The 27,449-nt window shown below is 43.0% G+C and overlaps 5 non-coding genes across 5 annotated transcripts; 3 read left to right on the plus strand and 2 right to left on the minus strand.

Annotated features, from left to right (window-relative positions):
* The first annotated feature begins 1,606 nt into the window (after nucleotides 1–1,606).
* trnan-guu (transfer RNA asparagine (anticodon GUU)) lies at nucleotides 1,607–1,680 on the plus strand. Its single transcript has one exon. It is a non-coding gene; the product is annotated as a tRNA-Asn (tRNA).
* Nucleotides 1,681–10,217: 8,537 nt separating this feature from the next.
* trnak-cuu (transfer RNA lysine (anticodon CUU)) lies at nucleotides 10,218–10,290 on the minus strand. Its single transcript has one exon. It is a non-coding gene; the product is annotated as a tRNA-Lys (tRNA).
* Nucleotides 10,291–13,919: 3,629 nt separating this feature from the next.
* On the plus strand, nucleotides 13,920–13,992 carry trnat-agu (transfer RNA threonine (anticodon AGU)). The gene has a single exon. It is a non-coding gene; the product is annotated as a tRNA-Thr (tRNA).
* Nucleotides 13,993–20,041: 6,049 nt separating this feature from the next.
* On the plus strand, nucleotides 20,042–20,115 carry trnan-guu (transfer RNA asparagine (anticodon GUU)). Its single transcript has one exon. It is a non-coding gene; the product is annotated as a tRNA-Asn (tRNA).
* A 5,479-nt stretch (nucleotides 20,116–25,594) lies between these two features.
* Nucleotides 25,595–25,666, minus strand: trnac-gca (transfer RNA cysteine (anticodon GCA)). The gene has a single exon. It is a non-coding gene; the product is annotated as a tRNA-Cys (tRNA).
* Nucleotides 25,667–27,449: the final 1,783 nt, after the last annotated feature.

Consider the following 27,449-nt stretch of genomic DNA (forward strand, 5'->3'; position numbering starts at 1 on the left):
ACTTTTCTCCTTTCACCCTTAACCCATGCCCTCGGGTTTTTTTCTCCCCTCGCCTCAGCAGAAAAAGCCTGCTTGCATTCACTCTATCTATACCCATCAAAATCTTATACACCTCTATCAAATCTCCCCTCAATCTTCTACGCTCCAGGGAATAACGTCCCAACCTATTCAATCTCTCTCTGTAACTCAGCTTCTCAAGTCCCGGCAACATCCTTGTGAACCTTCTCTGCACTCTTTCAATCTTATTTACATCCTTCCTGTAACTAGGTGACCAAAACTGTACACAATACTCCAAATTCGGCCTCACCAATGCCTTATATAACCTTACCATAACACTCCAACTTTTATACTCGATACTCCGATTTATAAAGGCCAATGTACCAAAGGCACTCTTTACGACCCTATCCATCTGTGACGTCACTTTTAGGGAATTCTGTACCTGTATTCCCAGATCCCTCTGTTCAACTGCACTCTTCAGAGTCCTACCATCCTACGTTCTTCTTTGGTTTGTCCTTCCAAAGTGCAATATCTCACACTTGTCTGCGTTAAATTCCATTTGCCATTTTTCAGCCCATTTTTCTAGTTGGTCCAAATAATTTATAATAACGTTAGCGGTTAAACTGACAACGGTGCACTTTTTTTTCCTCAAGGAATCTTCATTCCCGTAAAGGTGACAGAGTGAGCATTTCATTCATTGGAAGACTGATTTTGCAAGTTATGTTCACAGCGAGGACGTAAGGTAAAAAAAAAACTCTGCTGGACAATTGCTAACTGAAAGTTTAGCAGAATTGTCCATAAGTCAAACTAGAAACTTATAAATCCCTTTGAATGTGTGTAATATTAATCCCGGATTCTAAAAATCCTGCATGAACTAAACATTGATGAAAGATCCGTTATTTATAATATATTCCCTGCAAGTTATCAATGTGTGTCATATTCTGTGTTCGCTATGACGTACATACGACGTCAGTGAACTTCAATATATTGCTGTTAAACAAAAGGAATTCGAGTTTTCAGCAGTGTCAGCGATTACTGTGCGTTCACACACACTCAGTGTGTGAATTGCGGCATTGTGCATTGATGTCATTGAATGGTAAATGTTACTTCCTTCTGAATATCATTATCCCGTTTGAAATTTCAATCTTTGCAGTTTGTGCATTTGGATCAGTTACTGTCCGATTGTCAGGAGACTGGTGGCTGTACCCTACGCCAAACACAGAATGTCATGACATATGAGCGGGAACAGGAGACACCGAGCCTCAATACTGGTAGAACCAGCGGTGACATATTGTCAGTGTCTGCAGGTTTCTAAGTAAATAGGCGTAAAGACAAACAGCAATGTGGTTATTCGGTATCTGTGCAATGTTTGAAGCGTTTATTACAGGTAATTAATTTGAGTGCAATTTTGAACTAAACGTGAACAGTACTTGGGGTAAAACGTGAACACTGTGGGGTAAAATAGTAAAGTCTACATGTTTAGATTTGTAAACGATACCATCATTTGGTCTTTCTGTGTCAGGTTTCGTGAAAATTGCATTGGCGTCGAATTTGCAGCCAACACGCTGCCACCCTGATTAAGGATGCCATGTTGGTCTCCATTGTGTCAGTCTCTGTGGCGCAATTGGTTAGCGCGTTCGGCTGTTAACCGAAAGGTTGGTGGTTCGAATCCACCCAGGGTCGGTGATTTCACTTTTTTTTCTCTCCATCTGCTTTCATTGTCTCTTCGGTTTTGAGTGTCACTGAGTCCTTGGGCAACACTAAAAAAAGCTTATCGTGTGTTTCTGCCTCTGCTGTTAGCCGACGTTAATTTATTGAACATTTATCTCTAACATATTATTTGTAACAATTTATATATTTCAAATATTATTAAACTCAATAACTGAACTCGAAACTTTAACCCATGTTTGATCTTGGGTTGCCATTATCCTGCACACTCCCCTTCTTTCTCAGATAGATCAGGAATTTGTCTGTCCCAACCTGAAATGTGTTCAACGAGGGAAATACACAGCAAGTCGGCAATAATCAGTGGAATGAGGACTGAGCTAAACTTTCACCAGAATGCTGTTTTTATAATTGCAACGTCCTGAGATTGAGAGCAGATAATTCACATTTGAGTTTCTTTGAGAGAAGAATGCCTGCCGTGTTTTATATGATAAGTTTCACAGGATCAGCAATGATGAGATTGGTGTGTTTTGGAAATTGAAAGTTACGCGTGAACAGCTTGTGGGACTATTTCATTTATCATTGCCGTCTTGCGGTGTGTTTTATGTTCTGACAAAACCTTTATTTATAATACACGCATTAGATGGTGGAAATTCTCAGCAGGTTTGGCAGAATCTGTGGACACGCATCAAATTTTAAACACTTCCATATGTCACCTGTGTTCCTGAAGGATACTGACTATAGTGTTCAAAAAAACTGACAAAACCTTTTCAAAGCAGCTGTCACATCGCTAAGTGTTATTAAATATTAAGGCATCACATTATTTCACAGCCATGCGGCACTTACACTTGCCCAATACTTGAATAATATTCGGCAACTGCAGTCATGGAGAAAGAGATAAAATTCGGGGCAAATGTTACTTTCTGAGTCTTATGTTAGATCAATGACTCTGCCACATGGGTAAGGTATTCAACAGAATTAAAATTCTACAAAACAAGTATTTACATTGCAATCTGATATTCTCGGCTGGTCACATTGGTCATGATGTGGAGATGCCGTCGTTGGACTGGGGTAAACACAGTAAGAAGTTTAACAACACCAGGTTAAAGTCCAACAGGTTTATTTGGTAGCAAAAGCCACACAAGCTTTCGGAGCTCCAAGCCCCTTCTTCAGGTGAGTGGGAATTATGTTCACAAACAGGGCATATAAGGAGACAAACTCAATTTACATGAATAATGGTTGGAATAGATTCCTGGACCTGCAGAGTTTCACTGGCTGTCTTGTCTGGAGACAATACACATCTTTTTAGCCTGTCTTGATGCTCTCTCTACTCACGTTGTTTTGTTTCTTAAAGACTTGATACATTGGTCATGAGCAGAGTTCCTGGATTGGAGGAGTTAACATGTTCATTTTATATACGATGGGCTCCTCGATTCAAAATAAGGTGGAAACATAATCAAAATTAATATTTTAAAAAAAATTTCCCTGATTCTAGGTCGGTGTTGCATATGAACTGGATTGGAGCAGACAAAATGTTAATTTGTTCTTCACCATTTATTTAAAAAATGCCCTCAGCAAAGTCGCCACTGACATACTGTTGCTTTTCTACTTCGACTGTCACACTCACGGTGCAGTTGATGTAGGCTAGATGGATTTGCCATGGCAAGTGAGTGATGTTACGGTTATACGGTGACAAAAAGTGCCTCAGTAAGGTACTCTGGGCTAATATTCTCTGGATGATGTTTCAGCTATTTTTGAATGAGGTACGGAGACATTTTTTCACTCAAAGGCTTGTGAATCTTTGGAATTCTTTGATTTATTATCACATGTATTAGCATACAGTGAAAAGTATTGTTTCTTACGTGCTTCACAGAGAAAGCATACCGTTCATAGAGAAGGAAATGAGAGAGTGCAGAATGTAGTATTCCAATCAAAGCTAGATTGTAAGAAATTGATTTAAAGCATTGTTGGAGACTTTAAAATAGTTAGAATGAAGTTTTAGAAGCATAGAACGAGAGTGAAAGATAGAATTAGAAGGTATGCAGGGCACAGCTTGCAAGAGGTAGCCTCGCTCGGGCGCCATCCTGCATCAATTCTGTAGCCGCACAGAGGTCTGTGGATCTTCAGTTGATGAAGACGTTGAAGGTTGAGGTGGAGAGCTGTTGGAATCTAATTGAATGAAGGGCAATCGGGATAAACTGGGAAATTGGAGTTGAGGCTATGGATCTGCCTTTATTCAATCGTGGAGGAGGCACAATGGAACATGTGACCCAATTCTACTCCATTGACTCTATTCACTGGCAACACCAGATACGGCATCAATAGGTTCTGCTGGTAGAGTTCAGGGCAGTAATGGTGTGGAGTTGCCGGCGTTGGACTAGGGTAAGCACAGTAAGTAGTCTCACAACACCAGGTTAAAATCCAACATGTTTATTTGGTAGCACAAGCTTTCCTGTTGGACTTTAACCTGGTGCCGTGAGACTACTTACAGAACAGTAATATTAGTTGAAGCGTGTGTTCGAATCTCACCACTGCTATATGTCCAGTTAATTAACTTTGCGAAATACCTTTGTTATCACACGAATTCCATGCAACTCAAATGCAAATTATTGTTGGCAATTGTTGGAACCAGTTTCCTTGAATCATTGCATCGCAATGTTTCTGTGGTGTAGTGGTTGTCACATTGGCCTTATACGCGAAAGGTCCCCCGTTTGATTCCGGCAGAAATACTTTCATCATAAAGAGAAAAGGTTGCAAGATCTAAACAAACCTGACAGCATCTGTGGAGAGAGAATAGACCCAACGTTTTAAGTCTGGATGACCCTTCGTCAGAGCTCCGGACTCGAAATGTTGGCTCTATTCTCTCTCTACAGAGGCTGTCAGACCTGCTGAGATTTTCCAGCATTTTTTTATTTTTGTTCAGGTTCCAGCATCCGCAGTATTTTGCCTTCACAGAAACATTTCCAAATGCTTTTAATTTCAGAGGATTCGAGTATTGGAATTAGTTGCGCGTTTGTCACGAAGAAATGAAACGACCTACTGAGTGTTCCCAGTATTTTCTGATTGCAAAGTCAGGAATCACTCAGTGAAAGGAACAAAAGGAATTTCTGTGATAGATCAGAAGGTAGGATGAATTTCATGACACCAGGAATGGTGGGCAAGGCAACATTGAGCCAGTGATAGTACGGCCTGGGTGGTCTAGTGGTTCACAGTCAATGTTTCCACCGCTATGGCCCGGAATTAATGACAAACTGTTAACTAAACAGAGCACTTTGCTCAGCACGTACTGAATTTCTGGAGTTGAAAGTATCTGAAAATAAAGGAAGAAGACATAATTTACTTCAGTTGGTTACATGATGTTGGAATGACTGTGTGACAATGTCAGTAACGAAAGTGACCTGAAACGGAGCAGTGAAGACAGAGATGGTTATCAACGAATTTCAAATCTCTGATATCTGCTTTCCTGGCGTCCCGTGGTTAGGACTCGGCGCCATGTTCCGCGTTGGACTGCCAGGCAAGTAGTGAATAACTTCTTATTTAACTCTTCAGTAAACGAATTGTCCAACATTATACCCGATGTGCTCCAACCACTGAGATGAATTGTATCAGAGCTGGAAAAATCAGAGATGTAACAACAGCAATAAACTCTGAAGAAGAATGACACGGCAGACATTTATCACAAAAGCAACTGACACACATGTCAAATCCTTCCTCTTTCAAATCGCATCGATTAACTCCTTGTTCTCCACCTCGGATATTTCCACATCCAACAAATATCACCCACCTGAAAATTCAACCTCTTCTTCGCTCCACTGATGATGATACACTAACTCCGCACGAGGCGCAGGAATTGGCTCCGTGGCTCAGTGGTTGGAGCACATCGGGTATAATGTTGGGCAATTTAAAGGTTTTTTATTAGTGGCACAATTAAGCTTACATTAACACCGCAATGAAGTTACTGTGAAAATTCCCTCGTCGGCAGAACCGGCACCTTCTCGGGTAAAGTGACAGCTAATTTAGCATGGCAAATGCACCTAACCAGCACATCTTTCAGTCTGTGGGAGTAAGAAGGAGCACCCGCAGGAAACCCACGCAACACGGGGAAAACATGCAGACTCTGCACAGACAGTAACCAATGCCGGGAATCAAAACCGGGTCCCTGGCGCTGTGAGGCAGCAGTGCCACCATGTTGCCCAAAAATATATTCTCTTGTTCGTAAATGGAGAAAGAGCAGGCAATGTTTGCAAAGGTGACCTAGTTCTTTATTAATTCATTAGAAATGGGCGTCGCTGGCTAGCCAGCATTTATTGTCCATCCTGGTTGCCCTGGGACAGTTTGGAGTCAACCGCTTTGCTGCAGCTCTGGAATCAATGTAGGCCATGCCGGATAAGCGACGGCAGATTTCCTTCCCTAAAGCGCATTACCGAACTCCACGTTTATTTTTCCGACACTCGACAATGGTTTCATGGTCATCAGTAGATTCTTAATTCCAGATAGTTTTTATTGAATACAAATTGCACAACGTGCCGTGGCAGGATTCAAAACCGGGATCCCATAAAATTGGGTGAGGTCCTGGATTAATAGTCTCCCGTTAATACCACTAGGCCATCGTCTTTCCTAGTTATAAGCTTTTATGTTGAAAGAGATTTGGGTGTGTTTGTACAAGGAACGCAGGAGGATAGCATGGTGGTGCAGCAAACAATAGGAAGAGAAATGGCATTTTGGTCCTTATTGCCAACAGATTGCTGTATAAGAATAAAAACGCCAATTTACATTTATACAGGATTTTGTTGGGAGCAAGTGTGAAATATTCGGTGCGTTTTTGATATCCACAATGCTTATTTTTAAAGGCTACCTTTCATTTGGAAACCCTGATGGGTTCCTGATATGAGAGAGTTCACCTGGGATGAGAGTCTGTGTAAATTGGGCTGAAATTCCCTGGAGTTTAGAATACTGAGAGGCAATCTTATTGAACCGACAGAATACTGAGAGATTGTTTCCCAGTCTCAGATGAGGACGCATCGGAGAACTGACACACAAACACATCCAGCCAAGACTCTAATTCTTAACTTTAATTGCATATTTGAAATGAATATATATTATACCATGTGATATGTATGATATGAATATTCATTAAATAAATAATGTTGACAACACCTGACAACAGTCGAGCGGCAACACTTGAGAAATATTTTTATTGTTGCCTAGGTTCACAAGCCGGAACTGCGCGACACTGAATACTTGTGGGGAAAATAAAAGTACAACCACCCGCCTCTGGATGGTACTGAGCCACCAACCATTTGCTTAAAGTCGAACGCAATAACGAATTCCGCAATTAAGACGAAGACACACTATATTAGGGTGTCAGCGAATGTTGTATATATCCAACCCCAATTCTCTCTTTTTAAAACATAGTCGAGAACTATAACATGACCACATCGTTTACAATACTATGCAAGCCCCTTTGACTACTTTACTCCCCACAGTGTTGCAGCGATTTAGTGGTTTCCCGCTTCTCCCAACATGGGAAAGGGCCGTTTGATAGAGCAGAAAGGGACAAACTGTTTCCACTGACGATTGTCAGTAACCAAATAATTGGGATGGAAGGTAATTTATGAAAGACCGATTTGTATTTATGTGACGCCTTTCCGGGTTGGTGGACGTCACAATGCGCTTTGCAGCCAAATAAAGACAGTCACAATTGAAACTAAGGTAACAATTAGACAAGGAAGGGGGCACTCGGATTGAAACCGAGGGCCGTTTGATCTGCAGTCTACCACTGAGCTATACCCCCTCAGCTGTAAGCGAATGCTCTGGATCCAGCATAGTCTTATTAAGTGGTGGAGGGGGATCCAGTGGTCAGACTGCATCCCGCTTTGTCTCAGAGTTACTGGTTTCTGAGTGAAGTCGGAGAGCTCAGCGTTAACGTTAGCGAGATGTTTTCTTGTGATTTGGCTGAGATTTGGATCCAGGACTAGGTGATGTTTGTGTCAATCTAATCGATAAAATCTACCCCCTTGTCATACAGATTTGACCTTGTATCCCCATCTCTATTGGCAGCGCTTTGCAGCCTATCACTGTCCTTCACTATCTGTGTTTGTTCTTGAACTGTTGCCCATGTGACATTTCCAATTCGGACACAAATATAGATCGAACTCCACTGCTTCTGACAGAGCTGTTTTCGACCAGGAAACAACTCAGGTTTGTTAAATGGATTATCAAAAACTTTATATCTTGGCGTATCGAAGCCCGTCTCTGACCCTGAAAGCGCCAAATCCGAAGCACTGGACCACCAGGATTTCATTCTCCTCATTTTCCCATATACTGAATACAAGAATATGCACAGTGCCAATTATTCACAGTCGCATTCTCCTTCCAGTCTTGTGCACGTTTTTCAGCTTTGAAATTAGTCATCTTTTCACATTAGCTTCCAGTGTGATGAAAGCAGAGCAGTGATAAGCTGAAGTTTTTCAACAGATTTACCAAAATAAGGTTTAAAACAAACATTACTCTTTGAATATGGTGAGCTACAGTGAAATTTAATGTAGTAGAAGGTAGCTCATTCATTCTGACAGGAAGTACCAGCAATTGCAAAGTAAGTATGACGTCGAGATACCGGCATTGGACTGGGGTGGGCATAATAAGAATTCTCACAGCGTCATGTTAAAGTCCAACAGGTTCATTTGTTCCGATAATAAAATAAATTTGCTGTATTTTATCAGCGCCCCGAAAGCTCCTGACTCCAAATAGACCTGGTGTTGTAAGACTTCTCAATGTAAATATGAATTGTTGTGGGTAATTGACAGGATTGTGGAATGGGGCAGATTTTTCCTTCTTCCTGTTGAACCTGCCACAAGTATCTCTCCCGTTTTCGACCAGGAAGCAATATCCACTCTCCTTAATTCATGTGTTGCACGAGAGCAATGAATCATCATTCCCTAACCGTGAATCGAACCCAAACCATGGCAGTTAAAGCAGCGAATTCTATCGACGAAACCAACACGGAAATTGAGGTGACCTGAGCATTATTGAGCAACTGTGGGCGTGTGTGTGCGTGTGTGATTTGGGAGAAAGGTCACGTGCTCTCGGGTAATCCCTGATGAATGAAGCCTCCGATCTCTTTATCGCTGAGCGTTTTGTGTTCTTGAGAAATCGTCCTCTGGGGCTGATGCAATGAGGCCAGGAGAGTAACTCACTGCACCGTCTGCAATGTGATTGTGGTGCGATTTGCTGAAAGCTGTTAATTTTATAAAAATAATCTTTTTGCGAATTGTAAATGAAATGCCCTTCAGTACCCGGTAAGAATTCGCACAACACCAGGTTAAAGTGCAACGGGTTTGTTTGAAATCACGAGCTTTCGGAGCGCATCTCCTTCATCACTCACGCTGAGGATTCACCACATTTTTCTGTCTTTGAATGAAAGCAATATATATCTCGTCAGTTCCCCGGTATCCTGAGTGTACGACACTGATTTCCACAGTACACTGCTTTAAATGTTTGTTTTCAATGTGAAATTAAGTAGTTTGATTCCATGTGAAGGATTTAAACTTACACTCTTCCGGGAAGATTGTGACGTAGTGGTAAAATGAGTGGAGTATGAATCCTGTGGCCCAGGCTCAGAGGTCACGATCCCACCGCAGTCTAGAACTGAAACGGAAGTGAAAGCTAGTCTCAGTAATGAAGCTTTGTTTTCCGATTGTCATGAAAACACATCTTGCAGAAGGAAATCTGTCATCCCTCTCCTTTCTGCCCTCCATGGGACTCCATAGGAAAGGCAATGTGATTGACTCTTAACTGCCCTCTGAAATGGTCCAGCAAAATACGCAGTTCAGTGGGAAATAGGGGTGGACAACAAATGCTGGCATTGACAATGAAATATATATTGCATTCGCAGCATTTTAAGAAATGATTAATTCACATTTTGTTTCATTTCATGTCAAACAGGGTGACATATTCTGATGTCTCATTATTTAAAACCTCAGCCTTTCAACTGTTCAAACAGGTAAGATTCAGTCAGAGAAAGGTGAACCACTCTGATCCAAAACTAGGTTTTGTAGTTGCTGCGAATCCCACCTCAAAACAGAAAATGTTGGAAGGACTCATTAGCTTCAACAGCTTCTGTGGAGAGGGAAAGAGAGTGAATGATTCAGGTTGCTGACCTTTGACCCTAACTGGAAAAAAGTAGTGATTTAATGGTTTACAAACAAGTACAGAGTCAAGGAAAATAGAGAGGGAGAGGAGGAAAGAACAAGCGGTCTTTTGATCGGATGGAAGGCTGGAGTGATTGAATTACAATGGAGATGATTATTGTTCCCACTGACACAATCTCGCAGATCTGGGTTTATATCTAATAATAAATGAGATCAAAACCTCTCGCTGAGTTCAGCGCTAAACTCCCCGCCTTCCAGTGAACTGGAGGCAGTTTTCAGTCACAAACCCACAACTGTGAGATAAACAACGCAGAAAGGAGAAAGACTCAGTTTGAGCGGTGACACTTCTGGAGGAATGGAGATCTGGAATTCACCCAGGAATGAGGCAAAGTTTAAAAACAATGTCGCCCAACGTGGGGTTCGAACCCACGACCCTGAGATTAAGAGTCTCATGCTCTACCGACTGAGCTAGCCGGGCACATGGAGTAACCTGCTTTCCATAACAAATATGGTTTTTCCATCTGGTGTCTCAGCTTGTTCTGATTTCAAAGTTTACAATGAATCTACTGACATAATCCCCAAAGTTCCTATCCATTCCTCTCAGTCATTAATAACATTACTCACATGTTGAAATTCTTAGCTTCGCCTCTCCCAAATATTCCAACCTCCTCTAACATCATTCACCTTATTTTTCTTTGTTCTTAATACTTTAGTCAGGGGTGGAGGGAACTCAACATTTGCACTGTCAAACGGTTTCCCAGTTTCAGACTTTTCAGTAAGATCACCTCTGATAATTCTAAACTCCAGAGCGAACAGACTCATCCCACTGATTCTCTCCTTGCAGGAGAAACACAGAAATCAATCCAGTGAACCTCGGTTACACACAGACAGCGAAATAATGGACAGAGCAAGGAGCAAAATATGTCAACGTAATAAAAACATAGTCAGAGAGTCTGAGGGAGAGATATAGAGACACGAAAAACAGAAATAGCGAGTGTGGTACACTTCCACAACCCACGAATGAATAACAATAATTACACAGCCAGCTGTCTCAACCAACAAACATGGGGTCCTCTGAACTGGTGAACAGCGATAAAGTGAATGGCCACAAGCATATTAACAATGAAAATATTTCCATTGACATCCAAAGCTGCTCAGACTTCTGCAGTGAAAGGTGAAAATGCTGGAAAAACTCATAAAGCCAGACAGCTTGTGTGCACAGGAGAACAAATCTTATATTTTAGCTCCATAACCTTTCATTGGGAATAACTGGGAATTTTTAGAAATGTAGGAAGTTTTAAACAAGTGTTATCCAGCCGCATAGCAAGAGGGTTTGAGGCCTCTTGCGGGTGTAAATCAGGAGAGATTAAATGAGGGAAACAATGAATTTTAAAGAAATTACACCACAGAATGGGGCCATTCCTAAGCCCCTTACAGGACTCAGTTGTGGTGTGGATGAAGGGGAACCTGTGGATGTAATGTACGTAGATTACATTGGAGCCACAGTGATGAGTTGGTGGGTTTTGAAAATTGAAATTTGCACTTAGGAACATAGAATTAGGAGCAGAAGTGGGCAAATTCAGCGCTTCGAGCCTGAACCGTCATGCAATCAGTTCATGACTGATCTCTCCCTGTTCTCAAATCCACCTCCCGACCGGTTCCAATATCCCCTCATCCCTTTAATTATCAGGAATATATCTGTCTCTTTCTTGAAATCATTTAATGATTCAGACTCAACCGCGCTATACGGCAATGCATTCCACAAATTCACGACCCTTAGTGAAAAGCAGTTCCTCCTCATCTCAGTTTTAAATCTACCACCTCTCAACCTATACATTTGACATGGTGTTCCCGATTGCGCATAAGAAAAAAGATTTTACTTTCTTTAATACTATTAAGAATTTTATAAAGCACGATCACTTCAGCATCTTGTGGGAGTATTTCACCTCACTGTCGATTTCATGTCCCAGCAAGCACAATCGGTGTTGTCATTAGCTGAAGCAGTCACTTATGTTCCCTCCAAACTGGACACATTCAGGGATATATGGAAAGTCATTTTGAAACACACAGTTCACCCATGACCCTGGGAGTCCAGTGGGTTGTATTCTGTACTCCCCAGTGTTGTTTGTTTTCAATTCCCGCTCAGGAAATGATTATTTATAGCTCTCGGCAAACTATTAAAAAATAGCCTGATTTACTATCTGATCGAAAGCAGATCTACTAATATCAGCCGAGTGAGTTTTGCAAGTTGACATCACAGCTGGAAATGTCACATGTGCAACAGGTCAAAAACACAGTTGCAAGAAAGACAGTGATCGGCTGGAAAGCGCTGACAACAGAGATGGTGATGTAAGGTAACATTTGGATGGTAAATTGATCAGATTTTGGCGTTCACACTGAATTATTCAACTTGTCCCTCAATCTGCAACGAAAATATTTGGAAAAGGTTCTCTCCAGTTTCGAACAGTCGGAAGTGAAATTAGTAACTGTAAGTGGAATGTCTGTTGTATGTTGTCACTGATTGAATGTATCACTGGGCTGGTAACAGAAAGTGCCATTTTGCAACAGAGACTTGCTTGTGGTGAATGTAGTCTGGCCTGGCGCGAAAAATAAAGCAACACATGCAGTGTGTGTAAAGCAAGTTGTAAAACAGGCTACAAGCAGCTGATCTGGTGGTTAGAGTCTGACACTTTCACTGCTGTTTGGATTGGCGGTCAGGTAATGGAGATTTGTTGCTCTCATCCAAACCGTAAAAACAAACGTCAGTTATTGCCTGGTGGAACATGTAAAACACAATGTCGCCTCGTGTCCTGAAGTGAAGACTGCGCAAATTCAACAGGAGGTTTTTTTTTGTCATTTCTGGCAGGATATTGGGAACCAGACATGGTTAAGGGCAGTTTAAATGGTGCTGGTCCTTCACTGCAACTCATTCTGTTTCTGACTGGATGTGATTCCTGTTTGTTATACAGTTCAGGATAAATTGATTCAGTGAAGGAGCAGGCTCAAGCCAACTGATGGACTGTCGCAGCTCCTTTGCTGCCAATTTCAATAACAATGCCAATAAAGGACGCAGCTGCTTACGTGGTAACGTAGCCGAGTAATTTCAGCCAGTGGTTGAAAGTCCAATTTCGACGGAGTTGTTGTTTCGACTGCAGCCACTGCCAGAATGGGTTTGAGTTTTGGTCCCTGCAGCTGAAGTCCAGCATTTCAGATTGAATGCAAGAATTTGTGTTGTGTCGTTTTTGGCATGAAGAAAGAGGAGCGACAGAGCAATGTAAACAGTTGTTGAGGTAAAGGAACGAGTGAGGAAGGAGTGGAGCAAATTATCGTGGATTCTGGTATCGGAAACAAAAAGAGAAAATGCTGGAAAATCTCACCAGCATCTGTAAGGAGTGAAGAAAGCTGACATTTCGAGTCCAGATGACCCTTTGTCAAAGCTGGGAGGAGTGGAGTTGCTCCGATAGAGAATACAAACGGGAACACCGGTTGAATGGCTGTCTGTCGAAATAAACAGCAGGATTGCAAACATTGAGACTGCAGTCCCGGCCCAGGGGATGTATTGGGATTTTCAAACTGAGATTCAAATCCTGACGTGCGCTTCCCGTCATTCCTCATTGTGACTTTTTTTTAAATTGAAAGTTATTGGAAATGAAGCAATGGGTGCAGCTATGATCAACTCCTGCAAAATTGTCACATCAGCGTCACTGAGGGTCCAGTGATCAGCGTCGGCGCCGTGATGCGGTTTCGTTTCCCAGTCACGGAGTGAATACATTTTTGTTCATTTCTTCATTTAATAAAAACAGCGTCCGTGAAGGGAACAACAAGCTAAATCTTCCAGCTGGATGAACTTGTATCAGAGCTGGAAAAATCAGAGATGTAACATTGACGATAAACTCTGAAGAAGAACCACATGACACAAACAACATACATGTCAAGGACATACACAATACACATGTCAAATCATGTCACTTTCAACTTCTGTCTTTTAACTTCCGGCTCTCCATCTCAGACATTTCCACATTCATCAAAAATCTCCGTCCTCAAACCCCATCCTGGTCCTCGATCCACGGATAATGCTGCACTTACTGAAAACACATTGCAGCATTTGGTTTCATAGCTCAGTGGTTAGAGCACTGGTCCAGTAAACCAGGGGTCGTGAGTTTAATTCTCGCTGGAGCCTATGGACGAAGTTTAGCTTATAGAAGCTGTCGGAAAGGGGAAGAAAGTCCCTAAAAATAGAGAGCTTTGATGAGTGGAGGCGCCGATCGGCTGTCGCTTTGGAAAGCGAATAGATATTTCCTTCTTCGTAAAAAAAATAGAAAGAGCAAGACATATTTGAAGAGCTGAAAAAGGTAAGTGTCGATATTGAGCAGAGAATAGATGCGTTTGTACAAGGAATGCATAAAGCTGGCATGTAGGTGCAGGCAATGATTGGAAGGAAAATTGCATTTTGGTGTTTATTGACGGCAGACTGGAGTCCAAGTATAACGAGGTGTTGCTGAAGTTGCACAGGGTTTTGTTGAGACCACATGTTGAATATTCTGTGCAGATATGATATTCACATTTAATAAAGGATATGTTTACATTGGAAACGATGCAGATAAGGTTCAGCAGATAATCCCTGGGATGAGGGAGTTGCCAATCCAAAGATGTGCGGGTTAGGTTGATTGGCTATGCTAAAATTGCCCCTTAGTGTCCTGGGATGCATAGAATAGAGGGATTAGTGGGTAAAATATATGGGGGTAGGGCCTGGGTGGGATTGTGGTCGGTGCAGACTTGATGGGCCGAATGGCCTCTTTCTGTACTGTAGGGTTTCTATGATTTCTATGATTTCTATGTATGATGAGAGGCTGAGCAAATTGGGCTGAAAATCTCTGGAGTTTGGAAGAATGAGAGGCGATTTCATTAAACCTACACAAGTCTGATTGGGTTTGATAGGGTGGAGACTGAGAGATTTCTTCTGCTTGTCGGGAAATCTAACCCACGGCAGTACAGTCTCAGGAAAATGGGCTGATCATTTCGGCCTAAGATAAGGAGAAATTACTTCACTGAAATGGTTGTGAATCTTTGAAATTCCCTATGCCAGACAGTTATGGAAGCTCCATCATCGAATATATTCAAGGTTGGGATAGACAGGTTTCTGGCCTCTCGGGGAATTCAGGGCTATGGGGAGCTGGTGAAAAACTGAGTTGTACCCCAAGATCAGCCATCACGGTACTGAATTTCGGGAACACGCTCGATGGACCGAGTGGTCTACTCCTGCTCCGATTTATTGTGTTCATGTGGATGATCAAGCTAATAATTCATGTTAAAATAAAAACAGAAAGTGCTGGAAGTTCTCAGCAGGTATTGCAGCAAATGTGAATCGGACAGAGAGTTAAGGTTCTCAGTCTAATATGGCTCTTTTTAAACTGGCAACTGAGTGTGAGTTACAACAATTAGCACAATATCGAGACAGGGAATTGAATTGAATCCAGGCAGTGAAAGCCCTGAATTTAAACTCCTGTATTATTTCGGCAGTAAACTTGTTCTGGAGACTGACCTGCCAATTGAAAGTGTGGAGGTTTGAGAGCACCCCGAGCCAAATGGACTCCCGCTATTCCTGTTTCTGCTTATATTCCCGACACAGATTTACTTTGTGCCCTTCTGTAACAGTGAAATATTGTCCAAACTTTGTCAGTCTTGCTGTTATTCAGTAAATTACCATACTGTTATGATACATAGGCTCATCCCCTTTATCTCACATCGTAATCTGGAAAAACTATTTGTGAAACTGCGAACTGTTTTTTATTAACGTTCAGAGGCTTATTAATGATAAAAATTCCTGTCACTCACTTTGAGTGAATAATCAACAAGCTATTTTATTCAAATAACCAAGAACATTAAGTAAACAAGTAAAACATGTGAATTAAGGTACGGTTCGACTGAAATGCTGTTCAAATAATACTAGGAACATTCATTACCAATACTGTAATAACAGAATTTCAGTCACTCTCAAAGAAATTATACAAACAGCCTCGATGGGATTCAGAAGATTTTGGAGTTCTGCAGTAGTTGTGCGGTCTGTAAGGTCTTTCTAACTCCGTATCCTTCGGTTAGATAGTTTTCTTAAGCGAATTTTAATCTGTCAGGGGTGGAGAACTGCTGCAGAGGCAAATGTTTTTTTGACTGGCTGCCCTGGCCTCTGGAGATGGTCACCCAAGATATTATCGAGCGATGGTTGTTCCTCTGGCCTTTTTTTACCTGATGTGGAGATGCCGACGTTGGACTGGGGTAAACACACTGAGAGTTTTAACAACACCAGGTTAAAGTCCAACAGGTTTATTTGGTAGCAAATGCCATTAGCTTTCGGAGCGCTGCCCCTTCGTCAGATGGAGTGGATATCTGCTCGCAAACAAGGCACACAGAGACAGAAAATCAAGTTAAAGAATACTGATTAGAATGCCAATCCTGACAGCCAACCAGGCCTTAAAGGGACAGACAATGTGAGTGGAGGGAGCATTAGGCACAGGCTAAAGAAATGTGTATTGTCTCCAGACAGGAGAGCCAGTGAGATTCTGCAAGTCCAGGAGGCAAGCTGTGGGGGTTACCGAAAGTGTGACATGAATCCAATATCCCGGTTGAGGCCGTCCTCTTGTGTGCGGAATTTGGCTATCCATTTCTGCTCAGCGACTCTGCGCTGTCGTGTGTCGTGAAGGCCGCCTTGGAGAACGCTTATCCGGAGATCAGAGGCTGAATGCCCGTGACCGCTGAAGTGCTCCCCCACAGGAAGAGAACAGTCTTACCTGGTGATTGTCGAGCGGTGTTCATTCATCCGTTGTCGTAGCGTTTGCATGGTTTCCCCAATGTACCATGCCTCGGGACATCCTTTCCTGCAGCGTATCAGGTAGACAACGTTGACCGAGTTGCAAGAGTAGGTACCGTGTGCCTGATAGATACTGTTCTCACGTGCGATGATGGCATCCGTGTCGATGATTCGGCACGTCTTGCAGAGGTTGCTGTGGCAGGGTTGTGTGGTGTCATGGTCACTGTTCTTCTGAAGGCTGGGTAGTTTGCTGCGGACAATAGTCTGTTTGAGATTGTGCGGTTGTCTGAAGGCAAGAAGTGGGGGTGTGGGGATGGCCGTGGCGAGATGTTCGTCTTCATCAATGACATGTTGAAGGCTCCGGAGGAGATGCTGTAGCTTCTCCGCTCCGGGGAAGTACTGGACGACGAACGGTACTCTGTGCACCGTGTCCCATGTTTGTCTTCTGAGGAGGTCGGTGCGGTTTTTCACTGTGGCGCGTCGGAACTGTCGATCGATGAGTCGAGCGCCATATCCTGTTCTTATGAGGGCATCTTTCAGCGTCTGGAGGTGTCTGTTGCGATCCTCCTCATCAGAGCAGATCCTGTGTGTACGGAGCGCTTGTCCGTATGGGATGGCGGCACGGTAGCACAGTGGTTAGCACTGCTGCTTCACAGCTCCAGGGACCTGGGATCGATTCCCGGCTTGGGTCACTGTCTGTGTGGAGTTTGCACATTCTCCTCGTGTCTGCGTGGGTTTCCTCCGGGTGCTCCGGTTTCATCCCACAGTCCAAAGATGTGCGGGTTATGTTGATTGGCCATGCTTAACAATTGCCCTTAGTGTCCTGAGATGCATAGGTTAGAGGGATTAGTGGGTAAATATGTAGGGATATGGGGGTAGGGCCTGGGTGGGATTGTGGTCGGTGCAGACTCGATGGGCCGAATGGCCTCTTTCTGTACTGTAGGGTTTCTTTCTATGATTAACGTGTTCAGGGTGGAAGCTGGAGAGTGGAGCATCGTGAGGTTATCCGTACACTGCGGTACAGTGATTTGCTGAGGTGAGCGTCCTTAATGGAGATGCGTGTGTCCAAGAATGCAACCAATTCTGGAGAGTAGTCCATGGTGAGTCTGATGGTGGGATGGAACTTGTTGATGTCATCATATAGTTGTTTCAGTGATTGTTCACCACGAGTCCAAAGGAAGAAAATGTCATCGATGTATCTAGTGTATAGCATCGATTGAAGGCACTGTGCGGTGAAGTCGTCTTGGTCGAACCTGTGCATGAAGAGGTTGGCATATTGAGGTGCGAATTTGGCCCCCACGGCGTGTGTCTGGATGAAGAACTGGTTGTTGAAGGTGCAGACATTGTGGTCCAGGATGAAGCGGATGAGTTGTAAAATTGCATCTGGAAACTGGCAGTTTTCGGCGTTGAGCTGAGGCCGTTGCAGCGATGCCATCATCGTGGGGGATGCTGGTGTAGAGTGCCGGGACATACATTGTGACGAGGAGTGCTCCTGGTTCAACTGCTCCATGTGTGTTGAGTTTCTGTAGGAAGACCGTCGTGTCGTGACAAAAGCTGGGGGGTCTTTGTACCATGGGTTTCAGGATGCCCTCGACATAGCCTGAGAGGTTCTCGCACAGGGTCCCATTGCCCGATACGATGGGACGGCCGGGTGTTTTTGCCTTGTGTATCTTTGGGAGGCAGTAGTCATCTCCAACGCGGGGAGTACGTGGGATGAGAGCACGGAGGGTGCTCTGAAGGCCCGGATCAAAGGTTTTGATCGGAGTGCTGAGTTGACGGGTGTGTTCTTTAGTCGGATCTGTGGGTAACTGTCTGTAGTGTTCCTCGTTGTTCAGTTGTCGGTACACTTCTTTGCAGTAATCCGTTCTGTTCAGTATGACGATGGCCTCTGAGTGCGGAATTGTCTCCTCAACTCAGTCCTAAATGGTTGACACACCATCCGGATAATGTGAGCCCAGTTCAAAGCACTCCAGACTCCAGCAAGAGGCGGGGGAGGAGTTGGGGTGGGGGGTGGAGGGGGTGTTGCGGTGTTGGGGGGCGGGGAGACCGGCGGTGGAAACAATCTCTCAGCATGTACACTGTCAAACAGTCTCGCCTTTCCAGACTTTTCAATGGGATCACTTTTCATTATTCCATACCCCAGGGAGAACATGGTAACAGCAATGAGTCTCTCCTCCAAGGGCAACTGCCTCATCACAACAATCAATCCAGTGAATCTTGGTTACACAAACAGCGCGAGAATAGAGGGAAATAAGAGCAAAGTATGGAAAGTTGATAGAGGCACAAAGAGAGACTGAGACAGTGAAAGAGACTGACGTCGATACACAGAAACAAAGAGACAGATATAGACAGTGAGTGGGGTAGTCAGCCACATCTAATGCATGAATAACAATGTAGACAAAGCCAGCGGCCGGAGTCCACAAGAATTGGGTCCTCTGAATCGTTGGCGAGGGACAAAGAGAATGTTCCAAAGCATAGTCAACTTCTGAAAAAATCTCGAATTGCTTGAGAGGCAGTTTCCCAAACCAAACAGTGAGTAAACTCATCCTGCCCTGTCCACGGCAAATGAATGAGCAAGACTTTGCCATTGCTAACAACAACGGGGCTTGTCTGGGATATGAACCCAGGGCCTCTCGCAAACTGGCAAATCATAACACCCAAAGCGAGAATCATACCCCTAGACCAACGAGCCACTGCTGCAAGGTGCGCTCAAATACAGATATTATATTGCCATCCGAATCTGATCTGACAACTGCAGTGGAAGTTGGAAGCGCTGGAAAAACTCAGGAAGCCAGGCAGCATGTGCACACAGGGAAAGGAATCTCCTCTTACACCTGCATAACTTTTCTTTTCAACGGGTAAAGGTTGGAAATGTAGGAAGTTTTAAACAAGTGAAATCCAGGAGGTAGAAAGCATAACAACAGGAAACAGCTCTGATAAGGAACAATTCAGGAGAGATAAATGAACAAGTACTGTGTAGTCCATGGCCTGAGAGTGAGGAAAGCAGAGTATCACAGAATGTCTGCACCGCAGCATGAGACCATTCACAAGATATTTTAAGCAGTCGCGTGTCCTGTGGATAATAGGGAGCCGGTGGGTGTACTGTACAGTGATTACACAGAATAAATGCAATTATTTCATGATCTTCATTCCAAGTCCTCTGTTACTGAGCCCAGTCAGTGGGAACAGTCTGTCCCTCCCTGCTGTTTCAAACGGCCCTTTTCCATGTTAGGAGAAGGGATTAACCATTACACCACAACAACACTGTGGGGTAAAATAATAAAATATACATGTTTAGATTTGTAAACGATGCCATCATTTGGTCTTTCTGTGTCAGGTTTGGTGAAAATTGAATTGGCGTCTAACTTGCAGCCAACACGCTGTCACCCTGATTTAGGATGCCTTGTAAGTTCCAGTTCTGTCAGTCTCTGTGGCGCAATTGGTTAGCGCGTTCGGCTGTTAACCGAAAGGTTGATGGTTCGAGACCATCGAGGGACGGGGCTTTCAGTTTTTTTTCCACTCCATCTGCTTTCATTGTCTCTCGGTTTTTGAGTGTCACTGAGTCCTTGGGCAACATTAAAAAAAAAACTTATCGTGTGTTTCTGCCTCTACTGTTAGCCGACGTTAGTTTATTGAACATTTATCTCTGACATATTATTTGTACCAATTTATATATTTCAAATATTATTAAACTCAATAACTGAACTCGAAACTTTAACCTATGTTTGATCTTGGGTTTCCATTTTCCTGCACATTCCCCTTCTTTCTCAGATAGTTCAGGAATCTGTCTGTCCCAACCTGAAATGTGTTCAATGAGGGAAATACACAGCAAGTCGGCAAAGATCAGTGGAATGAGGACTGAGTTAAACTTTCACCAGAATGAAAAGTCCTGAGATTGAGAGCAGAGAGTTCACATTTGAGGTGTTTCAGTTCTTTGAGAGACGAATGCTGCCGTGTTTTACAAGGTAAGTTTTCACAGGATCAGTAATGATGAGGTTGGTGGGTTTTGGAAATTGAAAGTTACACGTGAACAGCTTGTGGGACTATTTCATTTATCATTGCCGTCTTGCCGTTTTATGTTCTGATAAAACCTGTATTTATAATACAAGCATGAGGTGGTGGAAATTCTCAGCAGGTTTGGCAGAAGCTGTGCACACGCATCAAATTCTAAACACTTCCATGTGTCACCTGTGTTCCTGAAGTATACTGATCCTTGGGTTCAAAAAAAGTTGATAAAAACTTTTCAAAGCAGCTGCCCCATCTCTAAGCGTTATTAAATATCAAGGAATCACATTATCTCACAGCCATGTGGCATTTACACTCCCCCAAAGCTTGAATAATATTCTGCAACTGCATTCATGGAGAAAGAGATAAAATTCGGGACAAATGTCATTTTCTGAATCTTATGTTAGATCAATGACTCTGCCACATGGCTGAAGTTTGCAACCGAATTATATTTCAACAAAACAAGGATTTAAATTGCAATCAGACTGCACTGTTTGATATTCTCGGCCGGTCACATTGGTCATGAGCAGAGTTTCTGGATTGTCGGAGTTAACATGTTCATTTCATATACGATGAGTTCCCCGATTCAAAATAAGGTCGAAACATTATCGAAATTAATATTTTTTTGAATTATCCCCGATTCTTGATCGCTGTTGAATATGAACTGGATTGGAGCAGACAAAATGTAAATTTGTTCTTCACCATTTATTGAAAAAAAATACCCTCAGCAAAGTCGCTGCTGGCATACTGTAGCTTTTCTGCTTCCACTGTCACACTCACGATGCAGCTGATGCAGGCTGATGGATTAGCCATGGCAAATGAGTGATGTTCCGGTTCGACAGTGGCAAAAGTGCCTCAGTAAGGTACTCTGGGCTTACATTTTCTGGTTAATGTTTCAGCCATTCATGACTGAGATATGGAGATATTTCTTCACTCCAAGGCTTGTGAATCTTTGGAATTCTTTGACTTATTATTGTCACATGTATTAGCATACAATAAAAAGTATTGTTTCTTGCGCGCTGGACAGACAAAGCATACCGTTCATAGAGAAGGAAACGAGAGAGTGCAGTTTGTAGTGTTGCAGTCATAGCCGGGATGCTAGAAATTGAATTGAAGCATTGTGAGAGAGTTTAAAAGAGTTAGAATGAAGTTTTAGAAGCATAGAACGAGAGTAAAAGATAGAGTTAGAAGGTATGCTGGGTACAGCTTCCAAGAGTTCGCCTCGCTCGGACGCCACCTTGCATCAATTCTGTAGCGGCACAGAGGTCTGTGAATCTTCAGTTGATGAAGACTTTGAAGGTTGAGGTGGAGAGTTGTTGGAATCTAAGTGAATGAAGGGCTGTTGGTATAAGCTGGGAAATTGGGATTGAGGCTGTGGATCTGCCTTGATTCAGTCATGGAGGAGGCTCAATGGTTCATGTGACCCAATTCTACTCCATTGATGCTGTTCATTGGCAATACCAGATACGGCATCAATAGGTTCTGCTGGTACCATTGATGAGCTCAGGGCAGTAATGCTGTGGAGTTTCCGGCGCTGGACTGGGGTAGGCACAGTAAATAATCTCACAGCACCAGGTTAAAGTCCAACAGGTTTATTTGGTAGCACAAGCTTTCGGAGCACGCCCCTTCATCACGTGAGTCACCTGATTCGGACAGTGCTCCGAAAGTTCGTGCTACCAAATAAACCTGTTGGACTTTAACCTGGTGCTGTGAGAGAACTGACTGGGTAGTGATAGTAGTTGAAGCGTGTGATCGAATCTCATCACCGCTATATGTCCAGTTCCTTAACTTTATGAAATACCTTTGTTATCACACAAATTCCAATGGAACGCAAATGTAAATTATTGTTTGCAATTGATGGGTTTGTGGAACCAGTTTCCTTGAATCATTGCATCGCAATGTTTCTGTGGTGTCGTGGTTGTCACATTCGCCTTACACACGAAAGATCCCTGGTTTGATCGCGGCAGAAATCGTTTCATCATAAACAGAAAAGGTTGGAAGGTCTAAAGACACATGACAGCATCTGTGGAGAGAGGAAAGAGCCAAACTTTCAAGTCTGGATGACCCTTCGTCAGAGCTCCGGACTCGAAACGATGGCTCTATTCTCTCTCGACAGCTGCTGTCAGACCTGCTAACATTATCCAGCATTTTTCTATTTTTGTTTCAGGTTCCAGCATCCGCAGTATTTTGCCTTCACAAAAAAAAACAAAAGCTTTTAATTTCAGAGGGATTCGACGACTGGAATTATTTGCGCGTTTGTCACTAAACATGAACTGACCTACTGAGTATTCCCAGTATTTTCTGATTGTAAAGTGAGGAATCACTCAGCGAAAGGGGAAAAAAAAGGATTTTTGTGATAGGGCACAAAGCAGGATGGATTACATGACACCATGAATGGTGGAAAAGACAACATCGAGGAAGTGATGGTGGAGCCTGGGTGGTCTAGTGGTTCAGAGTCAATGTTTCCATAGCTATGGCCCGGAAGTGATGATAAACTGTTCACTAAACAGAGCACTTTGCTCAGCACGGACTGAATTTCTGGAGATGAAAGTATCTGAACATAAAGGAAGAAGGCATAATTTGCTTCAGTTGGTCATAAGATGTTAGAATGACTATGTGACAATGTCAGTAGCGAAAGTGACTTGAAATGAAGCGGTGGAGACAGAGATGGTTATCAAAGAATTTCAAATCTCTAATATTAGCTTTCCTGGCATGCCGTGGTCAGGTTTCATTGCCATGTTCCACGTTGGAGTACCAGGCAAGTAGCGAATAACTTCTTATTTAACTCTTCATTAAACGAAAGCACGCCTCACAGTGTCTGTTAAGGGAGAAACAAGATCAATCTTCAGCTGTATGAATTGTATTAGAGCCGGAAAAATCAGAGATGTAACAATAACAAACTCTGAAGAAGAATGACACGGCAGACATTTATCACAAAAACAACTGACACACATGTCAAATTCTTCCTCTTTCAAGTCTCATCGATTGACGCCTTGTTCTCCACCTCGGATATTTCCACATCCATCAAATATCACCCACCTGAAAATTCAATCTCTTCTTCGCTCCACTGATGATGATACACCAACTCCACGCTGGGCGCAGGAATTGGCTCCATGGCTCAGTGGTTGCATCAGTTGGACAGTTTAAAGTTTATTTATTAGTGCCACAATTAAGCTTACTTTAACACCGCAATGAAGTTTCTGTGACAATTACGTCATCGGCAGAACCGCCACCTTCTCGGGTAAATTGACAGCTAATTTAGCATGGCCAATGTACCTAACCAGCACATCTTTCACTCTGTGGGAATAAGAAGGGGCACCCGCAGGAAACCCACGCAACACGGGGAAAACATGCAGACTCTGCACAGACAGTAACCAATGCCGGGAATTGAAACCGGGCCCCTGGCGCTGTGAGGCATCAGTGCCACCATGTTGCCCAGAAAGATCTTATCTTGTTCATAAACGGAGAAAGAGCAGACAATGTTTGTAAAGGTGACCTAGTTCTTTTTTAATTGATTAGAAATGGGTGTCGCTGCCGGCCAGCATTTATTGCCCATCCTGGTTGCCCTGGGACAGTTAGGATCAAACACTTTGCTGCAGCTCTGGAGTCAGTGTAGGCCAGGCCGGATAAGGGACGGCAGGTTTCCTTCCGTAAAGCACATTACCGAACTCAATGTTTGTTTTTCCGACAATCGACAATGGTTTCATGGTCATCAGTAGATTCTTAATTCCAGATAGTTTTTATTGAAAAACAATTCTACAACGTGCCGTGGCAGGATTCAAAAGCGGGGCCCCATAAAATTGGGTGAGTTTCTGGATAAATAATCTCGCGATAATATCACCAGGCCATCGTCTTTCCTAATATAAGCGTTTGTCTTGAGAGATTTGGGTGTGTTTGTACAAGGAACGCAGGAAGATAGCATGGTGGTGCAGCAAACAATAGGAAGGGAATAGCATTTCGGTCTTTATTGCCAACAGATTGCTGTATAAGAATAAAAACACCAATTTACATTTATACAGGGTTTTGTTGGGAGCAAGTGTGAAATATTCGGTGCAGTTCTGATATCGACAATGCTTTTTATTTTCGAAAAAGGCTACCCTTCCATCGGAGACGGTCCACTGGGTAGGTTCCTGTGATGAGAGAGTTCTCCTGGGATTTGAGGCTGTGTAAATTGGGCTGAAATTCCCTGGAGTTTAGAAGACTGAGAGACAATTTTATTGAACCTACAGAATACTGAGAGATTGTTTCCCAGTCTCAGATGAGGACTCATCGGAGAACTGACACACAAACACATCCAGCCAAGACTCTAATTCTTAACTTTAATTGCATATTTGAAATGAATATATATTATACCATGTGATATGGATGATATGAATATTCATTAAATAAATAATGTTGACAACACCTGACAACAGTCGAGCGGCAACACTTGAGAAATATTTTTATTGTTGCCTCTGTTCACAAGCCGGAACTGCGCGACAATGAATGCTTATGGGGAAAATAAAAGTACAACCACCGCCTCTGGATGGTACTGAGCCACCAAACATTTGCTTAAAGTCGAACGCAATAACGAATTCCGCAATTAAGACGAAGACACACTATATTAGGGTGTCAGCAAGTGCTGTTATATATCCAACCCCAATTTTCTTTTTTAAAAACATAGTCGAGAACTACAACATGACCACATCGTTTACAATACTATGCAAACCCCTTTGACTACTTTACCCCCCACAGTGTTGCAGCGATTTAGGGGTTTCCCGCTTCTCCCAACATGGGAAAGGGCCGTTTGATAGAGCAGAAAGGGACAAACTGTTTCTATTGACGATTGTCAGTAACCAAAAATTGGGACTGAAGGTAATTTATGAAAGACCGAATTGTATTTATGCGACGCCTTTCCCGGTTGGTGGACGTCACAATGCGCTTTGCAGCCAAAGAAAGACAGTCACAATTGAAACTAAGACAAAGACAAGGAAGGGGGCACTCGGATTTGAGCCGAGGGCTGTTTGATCTGCAGTCAAATGCTCTACCACTGAGCTACACCCCCTCAGCTGTGAACTGATGCTCGGGATCCAGCATAGTCTTATTAAGTGGTGGAGGGGGGTCCAGTGGTCAGACTGCATCACGCTTTGTCTCAGAGTTACTGGTTTCTGAGTGAAGTCGGAGAGCTCAGCGTTTAAGTTAGCGAGATGTTTTCTTGTGATTTGGCTGAGATTTGGATCCAGGACTAGGAGATGTTTGTGTCAATCTAACCGATAAAATCAACCCCATTTGTCATGCAGATTTGAACTTGTATCCCCATCTCTCTTGGCAGCGCTTTGCAGCCTATCACTGTCCTTCACTATCTGTGTTTGTTCTTGAACTGTTGCCCATGTGACATTTCCAATTCGGACACAAATATAGATCTAACTCCACTGCTTCTGACAGAGCTGTTTTCGATCAGGAAACAACTCAGGTCTCTTACATGGATTATCAAAAACTTTAAATCTTAGCATATTGAAGCCGATCAATGACCCTGAAAGCGCCAAATCCGAAGCACTGGACCACGAGGATTTCATTCTCCTGGTTCTCCCATAGACTGAATACAGGAATTCCACAGTGCCAATTATTCACAGTCGCATTCTCCTTCCAGTTTTGTACACGTTGTTCAGCTTTGAAAGTATTCATCTTTTCACATTAGCTTCCAGTGTGATGAAAGCAGATCAGTGATGAGCTGAATTTTTTCAACAGATTTACCACAATAAGGTTTATAACAAACATTACTCTTTGAATGTGGTGAGATACAGTGAAATTTAATGCAGTAGAAGGTAACTCACTCATTCTGATAGTTGGTACCAGCAATTGCAGTGTAAATATGATGTCGAGATACCGGCGTTGGACTGGGGTGGGCACAATAAGAAGTCTCACAGCATCATGTTAAAGTCCAACACGTTCATTTGATTCGATAATAAAATCAATTTGCTTTATTTGATCAGCGCCCCGAAAGCTGCTGAATCCAAATAGACCTGGTGTTGTAAGACTTCCTAATGTAAATATGAATTGTTGTGGGTAATGGACAGGATTGTGGAATGGGGCAGATTTTTCCTTCTTCCTGTTCAACCTGCCACAAGTATCTCTCCCGTTTTCGACCAGGAAGCAACATCCACTCTCCTTAATTCATGTGTTGCACGAGAGCAATGAATCATCATTCCCGACCCGCGAATCGAACCCAAACCGTGGCAGTGAAAGCAGCGAATTCTAGCGACGAAACCAACACGGAAATTGAAGTGACCTGAGCATTATTGAGCAATTGTGGGCGTGTGTGTGCGTGTGTGATTTGGGAGAAAGGTCATGTGCTCTCAGGTAATCCCTGATGAATGAAGCCACCGACCTCGTTATCGCTGAGCTTTTTGTGTTCTTGAGCAATCGGCCTCTGGGGCTGATGCAATGAGGCCAGGAGAGTAACTCACTGCACCGTCTGCAATGTGATTGCGGTCCGATTTGCTGAAAGCTGTTAATTTTATAAAAATAATCTTTTTGCGAATTGTAAATGAAATGCCCTTCAGTACCCGGTAAGAATTCGCACACCAGGTTAAAGTGCAACAGGTTTGTTTGAAATCACGAGCTTTCGGAGCACAGCTCCTTCATCACTCATGCTGAGGATTCACCACATTTTTCTGTCTTTGAATGAAAGCAATAGATATCGCGTCAATTCCCCGGTATCCTGAGTGTACGACACTGATTTCCACAGTACACTGCTTTAAATGTTTGTTTTCAATGTGAAATTAAGTAGTTTGATTCCATGTGAAGCATTTAAACTTACACTCTTCCGGGAAGATGGTGACATAGTG

The sequence above is a fragment of the Mustelus asterias genome, chromosome 30 (genome assembly GCF_964213995.1).
Source record: "Mustelus asterias chromosome 30, sMusAst1.hap1.1, whole genome shotgun sequence".
Taxonomy (NCBI): domain Eukaryota; kingdom Metazoa; phylum Chordata; class Chondrichthyes; order Carcharhiniformes; family Triakidae; genus Mustelus; species Mustelus asterias.